General features: G+C 44.2%; 1 protein-coding gene across 1 annotated transcript in view; it reads right to left on the bottom strand.

The window, feature by feature from the left end:
* COLQ (collagen like tail subunit of asymmetric acetylcholinesterase) overlaps window positions 1-16,824 on the bottom strand; it is a 3,098,435-nt gene that overhangs the window by 336,248 nt on the left and 2,745,363 nt on the right. The gene's annotated exons all lie outside the window — the stretch shown is intronic.

The following is a 16,824-nucleotide window of genomic DNA, read 5'->3' as shown; positions in this document are numbered from 1 at the left end:
GCCTGGCCATTTTTATGTGGTAGTACGCATCCTTGAGATCTATAGAGCACATCCAATCATTCGTTTGAAGAAACGGAAGGATCGATTGTAGCGTGACCATCCAGAATTTTTCCTTCTTCACGAAGGTATTGAGTTTGCTGAGGTCCAGTATTGGCCTCCAGTCACCTGTTTTCTTTGGAACTAAAAAGAACCTTGAGTAAGTTCCGGATCCTATTTGGTCTGCCGGGACTGGCTGGATGACTCTTTTTTCTAACATCCTTTGTATTTCTATGGCTGCCTGATCCCTCAGATTGGGTGGAACATCTGGGAATCTTTTTTGGATGGGAGGATTGTTTAAGAAAGGGATATTGTATCCTCTGGTTATTATGCTTTTTACCCAGGAATCTGAAGTGAGATTTAGCCAGGCCTCTGGATATAAAGCCAAGCGACCCCCGACTGCCTCCAGAGCAGGACAGCCGGGCCTTCACTCAGGAGTGCTGGAGGGGCTTACTAGGGATGGTATCCCTGTCGCCCTGGTTCTGCAGACCCCCTCTGCCACCTGGGCAGCGTCTTCCATTCCTTCCCCCTCCTCTGCCTCTGGAGGGGGTTTCACTAGGTGTAGATTGGAAAGCTCCCTGAGTCTTCCGGAACCACATTTTTCCACCTCTTTGCCCTTTGGGATATGGTCTAGAAGGGGCGAAAAAACGGACCCCTACGGCAGACAGGGTCTTTCCTTCTTGCTCACACCTAGTGAGCGTCTCCTTCACTTTGGGCCCAAACAAGGAGGAGCCATCAAAGGGGGCATTAGTAAAGGAAGACTTAAAGGCTTCTGCAAAGGAGCTTAGGTGTATCCAGGATTGTCTCCTTAGAGTGATCGCTGAAGCTGCAGTCCTACTCGATCCTTCGGCTGCATATGAAATGAACCGCATGGATGAGTTAACGATAGAGTTTAGGGTATTGAGCTGTGCTGTCACCTTGTCTGAGACAGCAGCATCTGTGGTACCCTGTAGAGTATCTCCCAATTCTTTGAGGAGATCTCTCTGAAGATGGGTAAAATGGGTGAGGTAGTTCAGCGACCGCATGGAAAAAGTCGCTGAACTAAAAATGCGCTTCCCGTACCTGTCCATCATTCTAGTCTTTGTTAAGCGGATGAACAGAGGAAGATGCTTCAGACATTTCTTTCTTGGTGGCCGCCGCCAACACCATAGCATCAACTGGGACTCCCTTGGTGAGATACGCTTTATCCTGGGGGGCAGTGATGTACTTATTAGGCCTCCGAGGGACTGGTTCCAAGGTGTCAGGGGACTCCCACGCCCTTCAAGCTATTAAATCCATTAACTCGTCGAAGGGCGGAGTTACCCAGGAGGTGGAAGGTTGAGCCCCAAAAGCCTTCAGCAACACCTACTCATCCTCAGTGGGGGCAAGTGACTGCCAGTCACCCCTCTGTTTGAGAATTTCCAGGGTGTCGGCAAACGAGACATCCTCGGAGGAGGATCGTGGGGAGCCCTCTGACTCATCCAAGTCGGTGTTCGATGTCAACGATTCCTGTAGGGAATCAAGGTGCCTCCTCTTGCACAATCTCTTCCTCGGGATTTCATTAGAGGGGGCATCTGGTGAAGCTTCCAAGGAGCAGGGTTCACCCTCTGGGGCTGACTGAGGCTTTGGGTCTCTACGCTTAGTGGGGACCATTGGTGCAGAAACAGAACGCGGACCTTTCGGGGAGGGAGAAGAGGAATCTGAAGATGTGAATGTCTTAACAGACAAAAACCTTCCTCATGGCCTCGAAGGCACCGGAGCCCCGGGCCGAGGATTCCACCGGTTCCGAAGAACCCGGCATCCTCCTCGGGCCCGGAACCACTGGCTCCGATCCAGAGGACGGAGCTGAACTAATCTGTGCCAAGGCACCGAGGGGAAGAGTCGGAACCGAAACTTCGGTTCGACTCTCCCCCCGTAACCGAAGAGAGACTGTCAGCTCCGAGACCCCTCGATGGGTACCGAGGGTGTCGAGGTCAGTGGAGCCGAAAGCACTAACAAAGGCTTTGGCTCTGGGGGATCAACAATCATCAGATCCTCGACTCCTGGCTCCGATGACTCGATGGGATGAAACTGCAATCAGTTTAGATAAGGCTGTGTTCTCCATCAGCTTCTGCACTACTCGATCCACATCGGTGTCTGACAGTGGTCTGGAGGAATGGATCGAAGGGGCCGAAGAGGTCACCGAGCGAAGGATCGATGAAGGGAGTACCTGCGACACCGGCTCCAAAACCTGGACCTCGCCACGAGGCAGCAGTTCGATGCTCGGCTCCAAGGTCTGTGGAGCCAGCGACCGAATCTTAACAGAGGTACTCGGAGCCGATGACCTGGGCTCCGACACCTTTGAAGACTTCGACCCCTTCGAAGACTTCAATGACTGGTCTATCTTTTCCAATGCCTCTTGAAACTCCGGCTTCAGGAGACCCCTCTCAATAAGTTTCCTGCGTCTTTCCATCATCACTCTGCCACTAAACGAGTGGCAGATGGAGCAGTCCTCCTGAAGATGGAGAGCCTAGACAGTAGACGCAGGAAACATGGTTGTCAGTTATGGACATTTTCTGTCCACACTGGCAACGCTTAAATCCAGATTTAGCTTTTTCTGACATTCCTGACTAGAAATTATAGTCTGCAATACTAATATGTAAAACACTATATATATATATATATATATATATATATATATATATACACACACACACACACACACACACACACACACACACACAAAACTAACCTTACTGAAACAGGTAAATATTTATCAACAAGGTTAAATACGAAGAGAAAATGTAATTTAAACAGAGAAAATCTGACAGAAAGTTAGTGGCCTAAGGCCTAGGAGAAGCCGCTCCCAAAAATTCTTAACACTAATCAAACACTAATTTAACCTGAAACGCACTCACACACAGTAATACTATTGCTATACTAAGAAAAACAACTTATAATTTTTAACTTTTAGAAATATATATATAAAATTTTTATATAGAAAAAAGGATACTGGCCCGAGCTTTCACTCGACGATGAGACCTGTTGCAATGGCAAACTAGATCTGGAGGGTTAGCGGGAGAGGATCATGGGATAGGGACTGTGCCTCGAGCTTCTCTTAGACGCAGAGCTTGGAATGTGGCCAACTCGGAGCCGAGGGATTGGCTCCGAACCGTGTGTAAGAACAAACGGCGAGATCGAACTTCACATCAAGATTTGTGTTAGCATGCATTTTCCAAAGGATATTAAGTCTGAAACTCAAATGTATACCATTATGTAATGAATTCAGTCCTCAGTGATTTGCTAGAAAACCACAAATTGTATGAGGAACAGATCAAACACATGAGGGGAAAATTCTGGACAATCTGCAAAAATCTGGACAGCTGAGAGCATGCTACCAGCCTCAGTAAGAAGCTGAGATCCCTCATAATCCATTACCAGCCTCAGTAAGAAGCTGAGATCCCTCATAAAAATCCTCCAAAGCTAGTTACAAAAATAAAATTGCCAAAGATTCCAAAGACAACCACAAGGCATTCTATAGTTATGTCAAGAATCTAAATGGCAATGCTCAGATCTGCCCTGAGTTACAACAGAATGGCATTGAATATACTGATCCCACGGATATTGCCAATATCCTGGCAGATCGATTTAGTGCCAACTTCAGCCCCCTTTCACCCCCTAAAGGGCCCATCTCAATACCAAGAGACTGCCAAATTACGGTAATCACGGCCACACAGGTAGAAACCGCACTCTCCAAAGCTAAGAATACAGCATCCATAGGGCCAGATGACATCCTGGGCTGTGTACTACATGAACTACAAAATGAACTGGTACCTCACCTAAGTGTCATGTTTAATCATAACCTCACCTCAGGCTTTATGCCCACTGAGTGGCGCACAATTATCCCACTTCACAAGGGGGATCCACCTTGGATCCCGGGAACTACAGTCCCATCAGTCTGACGAGCCTGATCTGCAAGGGCATGGAACGCATTATCATGGAACTTATAAACAAAGACATTGGCAACCATCAAACCCTGGACCCCACCCAGTTTGGGATCGTGAAGGGCCGATCTTGTCTCCTGAACCAGATCGACTTCTTTGAATCAGTCTCCAGAGCTGTGGATGAGGGTAAGGCGGTCCACACAGCCTATCTGGACCACGCCAAGGCCTTTGACATCATCCCCCACTCTGGAATCATAGATAAACTTACTAAGCTGGGCATAAATCCCTACGTCACTCGTTGGGTTTCCAACTGGCTTACTGACAGAACCCACAATGTAAAAGTATCCGACTCCAAATCCAGCTCCAGACAAGTGATAAGTGGCGTACCTCAGGAATCAGTCCAGGGACCGCTTTTGTTTGGCATCTACTTCTCTGAAGTACAGGCCAACACTAAGGGACTCTGGCTAATAAAGTTCGCAGATGACTGCAAACTGGAAGCCATTACTGAATCCCCAAATGATGTGGATACTCTACAAAAGGGCCTTACAGAAACAGATGCTTGGTGCCAGAGCCATGGGCTCAAGCTTAATGCCAAGAAATGTATAGTCATTGGGAAAACCCAATGTACCCATGAATTACCACATCGGTGGCAGTACACTAAACACCGAAAGTGTGATGAGAGACTTAGGGACACAGGTGGACAGTGGTCTCACCTTCGATAACCACATCACCACAACAGTCAGGAAATCCTTCTATGTGGCACACCCCGTCACTAAGGGCTTTTCATCCAGAAAAAAGGAGGTCATTGTCCCACTGCACTCATCCCTCATTAGACCTATTATAGAGTACAATGCACCGTTTGGTATGTACTTCACAAGACATCTGCAACAGCTGGAAAGGCCGCAGAAATACCTCACTAAAAGAATCACAGGCCTAAAGCAGATGCCCTATGCTGACCATCTAAAAAAACTCCAGCTATACTCTGTGGAATATCGTCTACTCACAGGCAGTCTCTGCTTAACATTCAAGGCCATGTCAAATCCTGAGCTGCTGGATATGAAACCCCAATCCATCAGAGCCACACGCTCCAGGGATCTAAACCTTGTCATCACAATGAACAAAACATACTGGAGGGATAGGTTCCTGACCCAGAGACTCCCCATACTCTGGAATAGACTGCCCATACATGTCAAGCAGAGCGTCTCCTTGGCCCTCTTCAAAAGAAACCTTGACGATTGGATGGGAGATAGGAAATTCACCCTGGGGATCACGTCACTCACTCTGCTAGACAGGGGTCCAGGGAAGTAAATATTGTGGGAAGAAATATCCGGGGAATTGTTTGGCTAGGCTTGTATAGGCCCCAGTGCTGATAGCCTAGTACTAACCTATGGTGATATGGCCAAGTCCAGTTTTTAAATTTCCTGCATCTAAAGCAGTACACAGTTATCCAGTGCTGCACTGTACTTCATCCTCACACACAAAAGCAAACTTGTTCTAAGCTGTTGCATCCACAGTCTATGAAACAAGAATTTCCAACAACAAAAGGGCCTGATAATACCCAGTGACCCAACTTAGCGAATGCTGCACACAAACTCAAACTCATAGTATTTACAACGTTTACTAGGAGATCTAACCTTGGGCAGCTGTGGTGGTGCAGCAGTTAGCATTGTCGCCTCACAGCAAGAGGTTCTCCGGTTCAATCCTCTGCTGGGATGCCTTCTGTGCGGAGTCTACATGTCCTCCCTGTGGTCGCGTGGTTTTCCTCCGGGTGCTCTGGTTTCCTCCCACATCCCAAAGACATGCTGTAGGTAGATTGGATACTGTAAATTGGCCCTAGGCATGAGTGTGTGCCTTCTGTGGGAGGTTGGGTGCCGGGCTGGCAACTCGACACTGTAAAACTCGACTGCCAATCATTAACGGACAGGTGATCCGCTGTGGTGACCCCTAAATGGGAAAAGCCAAAAGAAGAAGAAGAATGGGAGATCTAAGCTTAGGAGCAAGTCTGCAATACACATCAGCTGTCTAGGCAACTCAATGCCTTCTAAGAAGAAAGCTAAAATTCCTTTACACTCGGAACAACTGGAGAGACCGAGCACGGTCCAAGAAGCACTTTGGAAGACTACACAGAGAAAGAGGATAAGAAAAACAAAGACTCGCTGACTGCCAGGAACTAGCAGAACTGCAAGGGCTGCACTAGAGAGAAAAGCTGTCAGTGAGGAAGAATACACAACTGTCTGGCTGCAAAGCATAACTGATACAGTTACATTCCATCACCAAGAGAGGAAAGGAGAAAAATAAATACAAAACTTAGACAAGAATGGACATTTTGAGAAAGATAAACAAATTAAAGTTCTCACCGCTTGAGACTTGGATTCCTTCATGTGATCATGATGGAGGCAAATGAGATGTGGGGAATTAGGGATGTTGTTGGCATTATGGGAAGAGGAAGGAGTTTGAGACTCAGATCCAAAGTCTTAGAAATGTAGCCAAGTCAGATCCAGGGACTGGATCCGAGCCCCATCAGTGAGGAAGAATGAAAAGGACAACATCAGATTGTTAGTTTTACAGGATGTATACACAGTACACAGCCAACAGCCACTGAGCGACGAGCAGCTCCATGCAAAAATGCCTAATATATAGCAACCAATATGAAACTGAAACCTAACTCCTGAGCCCTCTGGCTAATAAACAACTACACTTGGAGATCCCCTAAAGTATTTCTCAATTTGCATAGACCAGGCATACACCTTCTGTCACAAGATGGGTGATCTAGCCCTCTTAATGTAAAAACACAACAAACTGGAACCCTTGAGTGCAAAGCAAAAACAAGAAAGAAGTTATGTTCTTACCATAATGTTCCATCTGTGTTGTTTATCTTCATTCATTCATTACTGAAGGGTGTCAGTTCCATCCTTGGAACCGAGACGGCCTTATAACAAGCTCGTGCCAGCCAAAAAACTCTCGAGTTAAGCTTTTACCCATAGTGCCCCTCTCCCTGTTACCTCAGATCGAGTTTGCCCGTGATAGGAAAGCAGAGGCTTCTTCTGAGCAGAAACCCTATAAAAAGGATTAGGACCCAATCTGATCATTCAGGAGCCTCTGGAGAGGGAAGGCGGGTGAGACATAATGAATGAATGAAGGTAAACAACACAGATGAAACGTTATGGTAAGTACATAACTTCTTCATCTGATGTTGTTAATCTTCATTCATTCCTTACTGATGGGACAGAGTCCCTATCAACTTTATGTCCTGGGAGGCCCTTATGGAAGAATGTTCCTGAGTACCACTGAACCAAAGGATGCTCTTCCTCTGGAGACCAGGTCCAACTTGTAATGAGTAATAAAGGTATGGGGAGTACACTAGGTTGCAACTGCACAGATATCATCCATTGAAGCCCTTGAATGAAAAGCTACAGAGGTTGCCATTGATCTGGTTGAGTGTGCTTTGACCTTGCTTGGTACAGGAGTGTTATTCTTTTGGTAAATGAAGGATATGAAGGATACATAGTTTCTCAACCAGTTAGACAAGGTCAATTTAGAAACAGGGTCCCCCAGTTTTGGACCTGAGAAAGACACAAAAAAATGGTCTGATTTATAAACTGGTTCTGTTCTGTGCAGATAAAAATGTAATTGTCTATGTACATCTGACAAATGAAGGCAGCATTCTCCTTTATTCAAATAGTTTGAAAAAAAAGACAGGAAGGTCATTTGTCTGGTTAATCGTCAATTCTGAGATAATTTTTGGAAGGAAGGAAGGGTTAGTCCGGAGTAATACTCTGTCTCCATGAAAGATCATATAAGGGCAAATGATACATAAGGCCTGAAGCTCAGATATGCATCTAGCTGAAGTTATGGCTACTAAAAACAGTGACTCCAAGGCCAAAAACTTCATATTACAAGAATCCGCGCCAGAAACTGTAGCACCAGAGTTAAATCCCAAGGGTCAATCGGTTCTTTGAAAGGAGGTCTGATGTGCGAGACCCCTTTTAAAAAGGTTTTGTAGAGGTGATGGGAGATTAGGGATGAATCTTGGAAACCATCATGAAAGTCTGAAATTGTAACAAAATGGACTCGAATTGTGGTGGCTGCCGCTCCTGACTGTAGAAGATTTGAGAGATAATCTAAAACCAAAGTAACAGGAGCTGAGCAAGGATTTAGTTTCTTTTGTTTGGACCAAATAAGAAATCTCTTCCATTTGCTGAGATAGATTTTTCTGGTGGATGGTTTATGTGAAGCCAGAAGAATATTACGTACAGGAGAGTAAATGTTACCTTGCCTGGCTATTACTAGAAGTGGAGAAACCAAGCTGTCAGCTTGAGACTGGAAAGGCTGGGATGCATTAACCCTTGCGGATATGACATCAGTTCCGAAGTTGGATTCAGAATCCAGGACTGGCGTACTAGGTAAGGCCAAAGGAAGGGAAACCATATATGTTGTGGACAGTAAAGGGCAATGAGGATTACCTTGCTTCTCAGACGAACGGCCTTCTTTAGAACAAGGGGAATCAAGGGGAAGGGAGGGAAAGCATACATAAGTCCCATGGGCCAATCGTGTATCAGAGCGTCCCTCGGAGATTCCCCCTGTGGGGGGATTAGGGCAAAGTAGCTGCTGCATTTGTTGTTTAGTGGGGAGGCGAAAAGATCACAGCATGGCTGACCCCAGCGGCTGAAAATCTTTGCTGCCACGACTGGATTGAGAGACCACTCGTGAGGCAGTAGGATACATCTGCTCAGCTTGTCTGCAATCACGTTGGAAACCCCAGGAATATGCATTGCTATCAGAAATGGTTGGAAGCTATCGCCCATTGCCAAATTCTCATGGCCTCTCAACACAACAGGTAGGACTTGGCTCCCCCTTGTTTGTTGATGTACCAGACTACTGACAGTTTGTGAGACTGTATAGCAATTGTCCCTGATGGAAAGGTGGATTGAAATGCTTGCAACACTAGAAGCACTGCCCTCAGTTCTAGGACACTGATATGCAGACTGGCCTCTATGTCTGACCAAGTGCCTTGGACAGTCTTCCCTTGGTAAAGCTCCCTCCACCCTATCAGGGGTCCATGGTCACTGTGGCCCTGGGCTGAGGTGGGCAGAAGGGTGACTCCATAGCTCATCTGGCTTCATCTACCACATTAGATCCTGTTTGCATCATTGAGTTATATGTATCTGAAAGGACAATGGATGGTGCAAGGGATATCACTGTGTCAATAGGAGCCATTGGAGAATTCTCATGTGTAGTCTTGCTAAGGGCACTATGGTAATTGATGCTGCCATGGAGCTCAGGAGTTGAAGAACTGCCCGAGGAGAGACTAGGTTTTGACAGAGTATCGCCTGGATCTGGGATCTTATCCCATGTAATCTGTGGTCCGGAAGAGAAATTAGGCAAGCATGTGTATTGCAAATTGCCCATAGAAATTCCAAGGTTTGAGAGGGAATCCAGTTGTACTTTCCCCAGTTTATTGAGATTCTCAGGGATTCTGCTAGTTTGAGAGTGTAGTTTAGAGCTATTTCCAGTAGACGCTTGGTGGGGGTGGTGAAGAGCCAATTGTCTAAATATGGAAACACCCGGAATCCTTGAAGTCTCAAGTGAGCTGTTACCACTGCCATGCACGTGGTGAACACTCTGCAGGCTGTAGAGAGTCCAAAGGGGAGTGTGTGGAATTGGAAGTGATTGGCTCCTAGCCAGAAGTGAAGGAATCATCTGGACCGCTTGTCCATTTTTACATGATAATACGCATCAGAGCATCCAATCATCTTTCTCCAAGAATGGGAAGATAGACTGAACCGTGACCATCTGGAATTTTTCCTGTTTAACAAATTTGTTCAGGATGCTGAGATCTAGAATTGGTCTCCAGTCCCCTGTCTTTTTTGGCATTAAAAAGAATCTTAAGTAGAATCCAGATCCTATCTGGTCTAGTGGGACTGTCTGGATGAGTCTTTTTTGAAGCAGCTTTTGTATTTCCTAAGCTGCTGTTTCCCTTTGACTGGGTGGAACATCGGGAATTTGTCTTGAAGACTTTGGGTAAATATTGAATGGGAAGTGATGACCTCTGGTTATGATCCACTGCACACAAGAATCTGTGGTTATCGTTTGCTAGGCAGGATGGTGCACAGAGAAACGTCCCCCGACTTGTTCCAGAGGAAAGCAATTGGGCCACTCTTCAGGAGTGCTTGTAGGGCTGCCCAGAGAAAAATCTCTGGACCCCTGGTTATGTGGACCCCCTCTGTCTCTGTAGGGACGGCTTCCTGAAGAGTTACCCCCTCTGCCCCGGGGAGTGAACTCACCACGTGTGTCACGAAAAGGACCCTGAGATTTCTTGTGTCACATCTTTCCACTACTCTGGTTCCTCGAGTAAGGACATTGAGGGGTGCAAAAACGTATGCCCACGGCAAACAGGGTCTTGCTATCCTTCTCACACCTGGCCAATGTGTCTTCTACTTTTGGGCCGAAAAGTGAAGAAGCTTCCACTGGAATATTCAGAAAAGAAGACTTAAAGGGTCTACAAAGTCACAGAGGCACATCCAGGCGTGACGTCTCATGACAAAACCTGAACCCGCCTCTCTAGCCGCTCTTTCAGTAGCGTGGGAAATCAAATGCATGGAGGAGTTGGATATGGATTCCATGATAGCAAGCTGCGAGACAACCTTGTCACATAATTCATCAGAGACTGCTCCTGCTAGGGTTTCAGAGAGTTTGGAGACTAAGTCTCTCTAAGCCTAGTGAAATGTGCCACAAAGTTCAAAGACCCAACAGCAAAGGTCAATAATGCAAAAACTCACTTCCCTAATCTTTCCACTGGTTGAGACTTCCTGTTTGAAGAGAGATGGGAGCCTGGAAACGAGAAGGACAACCTCGGAACCATGGTCACACCCTGCTCCAATGAATCCACTCCCAAGAACGGAGCCCCAAGGGGGCTTGGTACCATCAGGACTCCTGGAACCGTGATACACGGCACCGTAGAAAAAGACTGCCCCATACCAGGCACCCTGGATCCTGCAGTCCAGTCCTGAATCTGGAGAAGACCCGGCTCTGAATGAGTCGAAGGCTAAAGGGTCGGCTCCGGAACCACGGTGAGATCCATCAGTGGAACAAAAGGCATGTGAACCATAAAGGGCTTTGGTGCTGAGAACTTTGAAGCCTGCAAGGAGGTCAAAGGAGGAGAATAAGTTGGGAGTCCTCGGAGATAGGCTCCCAAGTCCACATAGGAAGAGAGTTTTGGAACATTTAGCAATCCCTCTGGCTGTCAGCAGCTGGTCCACAAGATACACCACACCTAATTTCGAGAGGCTCCTGGTCGATCTAGTAGATATCCCCAATGGGGAGTCAGGATGTTCTAAGAAAGGGCTAAACTGTTGCCACAAGAAAGGATCCACCATAGGGTAGTATCGGGTCCGTGCAGACTGGTCTATCGGCACCACGGTCTCGAGACTGGAGACCTGTACAGGACGAATGTCAGATATGGGTGCGGATGGAACAGACATTGTAGGCAAGCTTGGTGTTGTGGATATGGTCGGTTCTGTGATTGGTGTCGACATCAAAATCTTTAAAGATGGCACCGAGGAAGAAATTAGAAATTTAGGCAATATCCGTGCCATAGACATAGCAGGTGCCATAACAGGCACCGACAACCCAATTTTTGTAGAAGCCAATTTTGGCTCTGGAGCCGACAAAGTCAATTTTGGTACTTTTTGCCTTGGTTCCTTTTCTTATCACCCGAGGGTGAAGAAGGAACCGAATGTGGTCTCTTTCTGAGCTCTTTTCTAGGACATAGTGAGCCCTCTGACGCAGAAATAGCATCTGAGAAACACGACTTAAGGAGGCCCTTCAAGATCAACTTATTTTTTTCTCTCATTAAGGGTTCGAGAGCTGAACCCTTGGCAAATGGTACAAGGAGGTTTAACTGAAGATGAGGAACCACCAAACAATATACACAAGACACATGCAAGTCACAATTTGGCATCTTGCGACCACACTGCTCGCACTACTGAAACCTGACTTTCTTTTTTTTTCTGACATAGTGTACAAACAGGATATCCAAATTAACCATAAACAGTAAAAAAAAAAAAAAAAAAAAAAAAAAAAGATAAGAGGAAATTTTTTTTTTAAGAGATAGAGAGAAGGGAGGGAGGGGGAAATACCAACAATGGCATTTAAAATTTTACCTCAGAGGGTTAGGGAAACAGGCCGTACCACCAATGGTACTTAAGAATTACAGAGAAGGTAGTTGAAAAAAAAATAGTTAAATAATGGGTAAACTAATGACACACTAATGAAAAGTATGAGAATGAAAAAGGTAGGAAAATTATTCAGAAAAACGGTTTAAATATCAAAAAAACTTTAAGTACTTACCTGAGAGCTGGTCTGACATGGCTTTTCGGCTACGTAGCAAACGAGATCTGAGGTAACAGGGAGAGGGGCATTATGGATAAAAGCTTAGCTCAAGAGTTTTTTGGCTGGCACGATCTTGTTATAAGGCCGACTTGGTTCCGAGGACAGAACCAACACCCATCAGTAAGGAATGAATGAAGATTAACAACATCAGATCAACTATTCCCCTAGCTAGATCACCTCTGCAGGTTCGTAGTTGTGTACAAGGCAAATGACCACAAAGGCCTTTTTAAGTCTAGTCATGGATTCCAAATCTCTAACAAGTTCTAGTACCCTTGGTAAGTGTAAGCAGGAGCTTGGGAGATGCAACATTTACAAGAATGGGCCTGGAAGATAAACCATTTTCAGGCTGCTTGTGTCCATTAGAGATACAGGCGCCAAACAAGGTAAAAACTTCCTGTTCCCTATCCAACTTTCTAAGTTACACTTGAATTGGGTTAGGGAGGAACTCTGCTTCACATGGATGGGGAGCCTGTTTCAGAGAAGGGAAGTTTCTGGATTCATAACTGTCTTTCGAGCAGATCCTGTTTATAACCCAGGCAAGGTTTAAGTTTTTAGAACAGATTTTATTTTGTGGATATGTAGGAGGTCCAATAGGGTGGGGACCAACAATGCCTTATATGCCAGGCATAGATATCTCCCCTCAAAAAGTTACACAGAATACAGGGATATGGCTTTGAGGTGGACTGCATAGGACATGCTACTTATGCCCTGTATTTGTTTAGTAAGGAACCTCTGTAGATGTTAAACTTGTTGATGTGTCTGGTTAAGTACATACCAAAGGGGGCACTGTATTCAATGACAGACCTGATAAATGTTGAACATAGTGAAACAATGACCTACTTGGACCTTTTTTTATAAGTTGCACAACATAGAATGATTTCCTCATTACTGTATACATATCATGGTCAAAGGCTAGATTACTAGATTACTGTCTATGTATGTCCCCAATTCCCTGATTATTGGGTTGACTCTTAGGGGTGTGTTGTCAATATAATAGTTACCAGTGGTGGGTGACTTCCCAAAGGGTAATATTATGCATTTTCTGGCATTTATTATTAGTCCGTGGCTCTGACAAAAAATTATTTGTCTGTGTCAGTCCTTCCTGGAGAGCATTGGTGTTGGTAGGGTATTCCACGACTGCTCCGAATTTGCAATCATCTGCAAATTCGGTCAGCAAGAGGCCTTTGACATTAGCCTTGACTTCAGAAAGCAAATCCCAAAAAGAAGCAGTCGCAAGATCAATTCCTGAGATACTCCATTTGTGACTGGCTTCCTTGTAGAGGTGGACTCCCCATTTCTAATTTCATGGCAAAGAAGTACTGAGTTCACCACCACAATTAAAATGTTCCAACTTTAATAAACAAAGTTAAAATTCACTAAAACTATTGCAAAGCTTAAAAACAGATGAAGCATGAAATGATAAGCCCTTTCGGCAAGTTTGCCTTCTTCAGACCGTGACTTCCTGTGTTTCATTCCCTATCCTTAAACAAATATTGACCAATCAGGTGATTTCCTTGTAATGTCGGTCCCTCCTACCACAAGCTACCAATCACTTTCTTGGAGGCAGACAAGCCTCCAATATTAACCAATGGAGAGGTGTTTCCGTTTCAGAACAGGTTTCAATGGAACCATTACATTTAAGTCTGGGGGTGTGGTTAGCTCTTAAGTTATTTATCCACCCAATTTCACGAATCTCAATATTATTTTGAATATCCCCAGCTCTGTGTCCTATGGGAACATATTCTATAGCTTTAATGCTAAAATAATGGGCTGGATTTGAGCTAATATGAGATGCCAGTGCATTTTTTATGTCCTATTGTCGGATATCTCGTAAGTGGCATAAAACCCTGCCTTTCAAGCGTTGGTCAGTTTTGCCTATGTAGAAACAAGGGCAAAGGTGGTAGCATGCTAGATATACAAGATGTTCACTGTTGCAGGTTGCTTTAACATTAAATACATAGCTCTTGCTTGCCTGTAGTTGGAGGGATGAAAACATTGCTAGTATCTATAAACTGACAGGCTTTACATCTTCCGCATTTGTGGGTTCCTTGTCTCAAAATATTAACATTTTTCTTGGGAAAACCATCTTTATTGCAGATAAGTCTTTTGATGTTCTTCTTGTTCTTGAATGTGAACCTCGGTCGTTCTCCTATGATGTTTTTTATTCTATCATCTTCAGTCAAAATAGGCCAGAACCTTCTGATGACATCACATACCTTTTTGTGGTCTGTACTAAAGATAAGGACACAATTTAAATTGGTTCCTTCAATGTTCCTTGTGACTTGAGGTGTATCGAATGTCACGTTGCCAGTACTACATCTGGTGAAGTAGGGACATCCTTTTGTTCATCTTAAAATTTCATGGTGGATTTTGGCAGTCATGTCATCTCTACTATAGCCCCTATTAGACAAATTCTCTTCTAGTTGCCTGCATTCCTTCTGGAATATATGCTCATCCGTGTATAGCCTGGAGATCAGTACAAGTTGATTCTCATAGATGTTTCTATGGACAAACCCAGGGTACATACTACTACTATGCAGAAAATGGTTCTTCCAAGGGCTTTTCCTGTGGACATTCATACTTATTCCACTGGTTTGGTCTAACTGCAGGCATATGTCAAGAAAATCTATCTCATTCCTTGAGTACTGAAGTGGAAATTTCAAGAACTCTGTAGCAGTTTCAAGGTATTCAGAAAAATACTTAAGCTCATCTTCATTCCCATTCCAAAGGATAAAAATTTCATCCACAAAATGTCCATAGTATATAATGTTAGTAGACCAAGGGATCTTATCACACAAAACATGCGTTGATTCCCATTGTGCCAATACTATGTTAGAATAACTATTGGTACATGGGATGCCTATAGCTACATCCAATACTTGCCAATAATAAGTACTGCCATAAGAAAATACATTGTTTTCCAAGATTAGTTCTAATAGAGAACATATTGTTGGAGTTCAATCTCAGTGGAGAAGAAAAATCTCCGACTGCTTCAATCCCATAGGAATGCAGTATCACTGTGAATAAATTAAATTAAAATAAAACTCAGTACTTCTTTGCCGAGTTTGTACTTTGTTCTGAGTCACCTTTAGTAGTGGGGACTTATCTTTTGCCATTTTTTTAATTTGTTTTCCTCTCACTACACATGGCTGAATGTAACTTGCTGATGGACAACCACAGAAATGGAAAGGAACAAATGAAAACTTTTACTGAGTTTCTAGGTGAGCAATTGAATCTATTAATTAAACTGAACTTGGAAAATGAGAATGTTGAAACTGCAAATTTAACTGCCATCGCTGAGAGTTTTGACAAAGTTTCCAAGAGGTGAAAAACACTGCCTATCATCTGAAGAGACTGCAGTGGCAGTGTTTCCACCTGGAAGCATGCATTCACCATAAGGTAGTCCCAAGAGGGATGAGGGTGAAGTGTTTACCGAGTTATGGTAACACCTACCCGGACTTGTTAGCCAAATGGCAAGCAATTAACCTCGAAACAAGTTTCAGCTATTTACACTTACTCATTGAGTACTTTAAACTGGAGCAGTCAACAGTAGCAGAGCTGATTAAAAAAAAAAACAGATGGAATTAGAGAAGATGGATTTGACAGATAACTGCATTCAGAAATTGGAGTCATTACAATACAATCTGAGTGTTTATGATAGCAGGTTAAAGGGACAGAAGACCAGAAAATTGGCACGAGATTTTCAGGACTTCAGGAAAGGGAATATCTTTGAATGGCCAAGAGAGGAGAGAGTGACTCAAAGACAAGGGAAAACACTATCAAAAAGCAATAATAATATAACAAACACAGGTCACAATATTGGAGATCATAATGTGTCCAAGAATATGATGAACACCACCACTCGTACAGCCGATGATGCAATGCCTAGCACTTCTGCATCTTTTGTCTCTATGAATAGCTTATTCCATGCTACAACAGGAATGGTTACTGGCACGTCATCAGATACTCGATCCAAAGAGGGAGTTATCTTTTCCCCTTTTTCCTAGCAACTACTGTTTTTTACAATGGAGAAGCAAAGCAAGAATGTGAGATCAGAAAGTCAAGACAGGAAAAGGAAAAAGTTCAACTACCAGAAGGTCTAGAACAGAGTCTAGTGGTGAATATAACATAGACACCATTAAGCCATCAACCCATTCGGCTCTTGGAGAAAGGTTTAACTTTCATTCCTTCGATAAGATCTAATCTGAATGAGTTTGTTACGAACATAAAACTTTTTGCTAGGAATGTCACTCTAAAGACAATCTTCAGTAAAACTAACCAGCAATTTTTGCCTATACCGAAAAGCCCCAGCACATTTGTACTTGTCAACCATCCTGCTGTGGACTTGTTTGTCCATTTGTGTGAAAATGAGGTTGCAAAATTGAGGGGAAATAACAAAGAAGGTAGCCATTTCCACAACTTAACCAATGAGGAAAGAGAACAAGAAGATATGTACTCACCATAATGTTCGATGTATGCAGTCCATCTCGCCTCA

Source organism: Protopterus annectens, chromosome 3.part1 (genome assembly GCF_019279795.1).
Source record: "Protopterus annectens isolate FY-2018-M chromosome 3.part1, PAN1.0, whole genome shotgun sequence".
Lineage (NCBI taxonomy): Eukaryota > Metazoa > Chordata > Ceratodontiformes > Protopteridae > Protopterus > Protopterus annectens.
The sequence above is the reverse complement of the archived record's forward strand: the minus strand, read 5'-3'. Positions and strand labels throughout refer to the sequence as shown.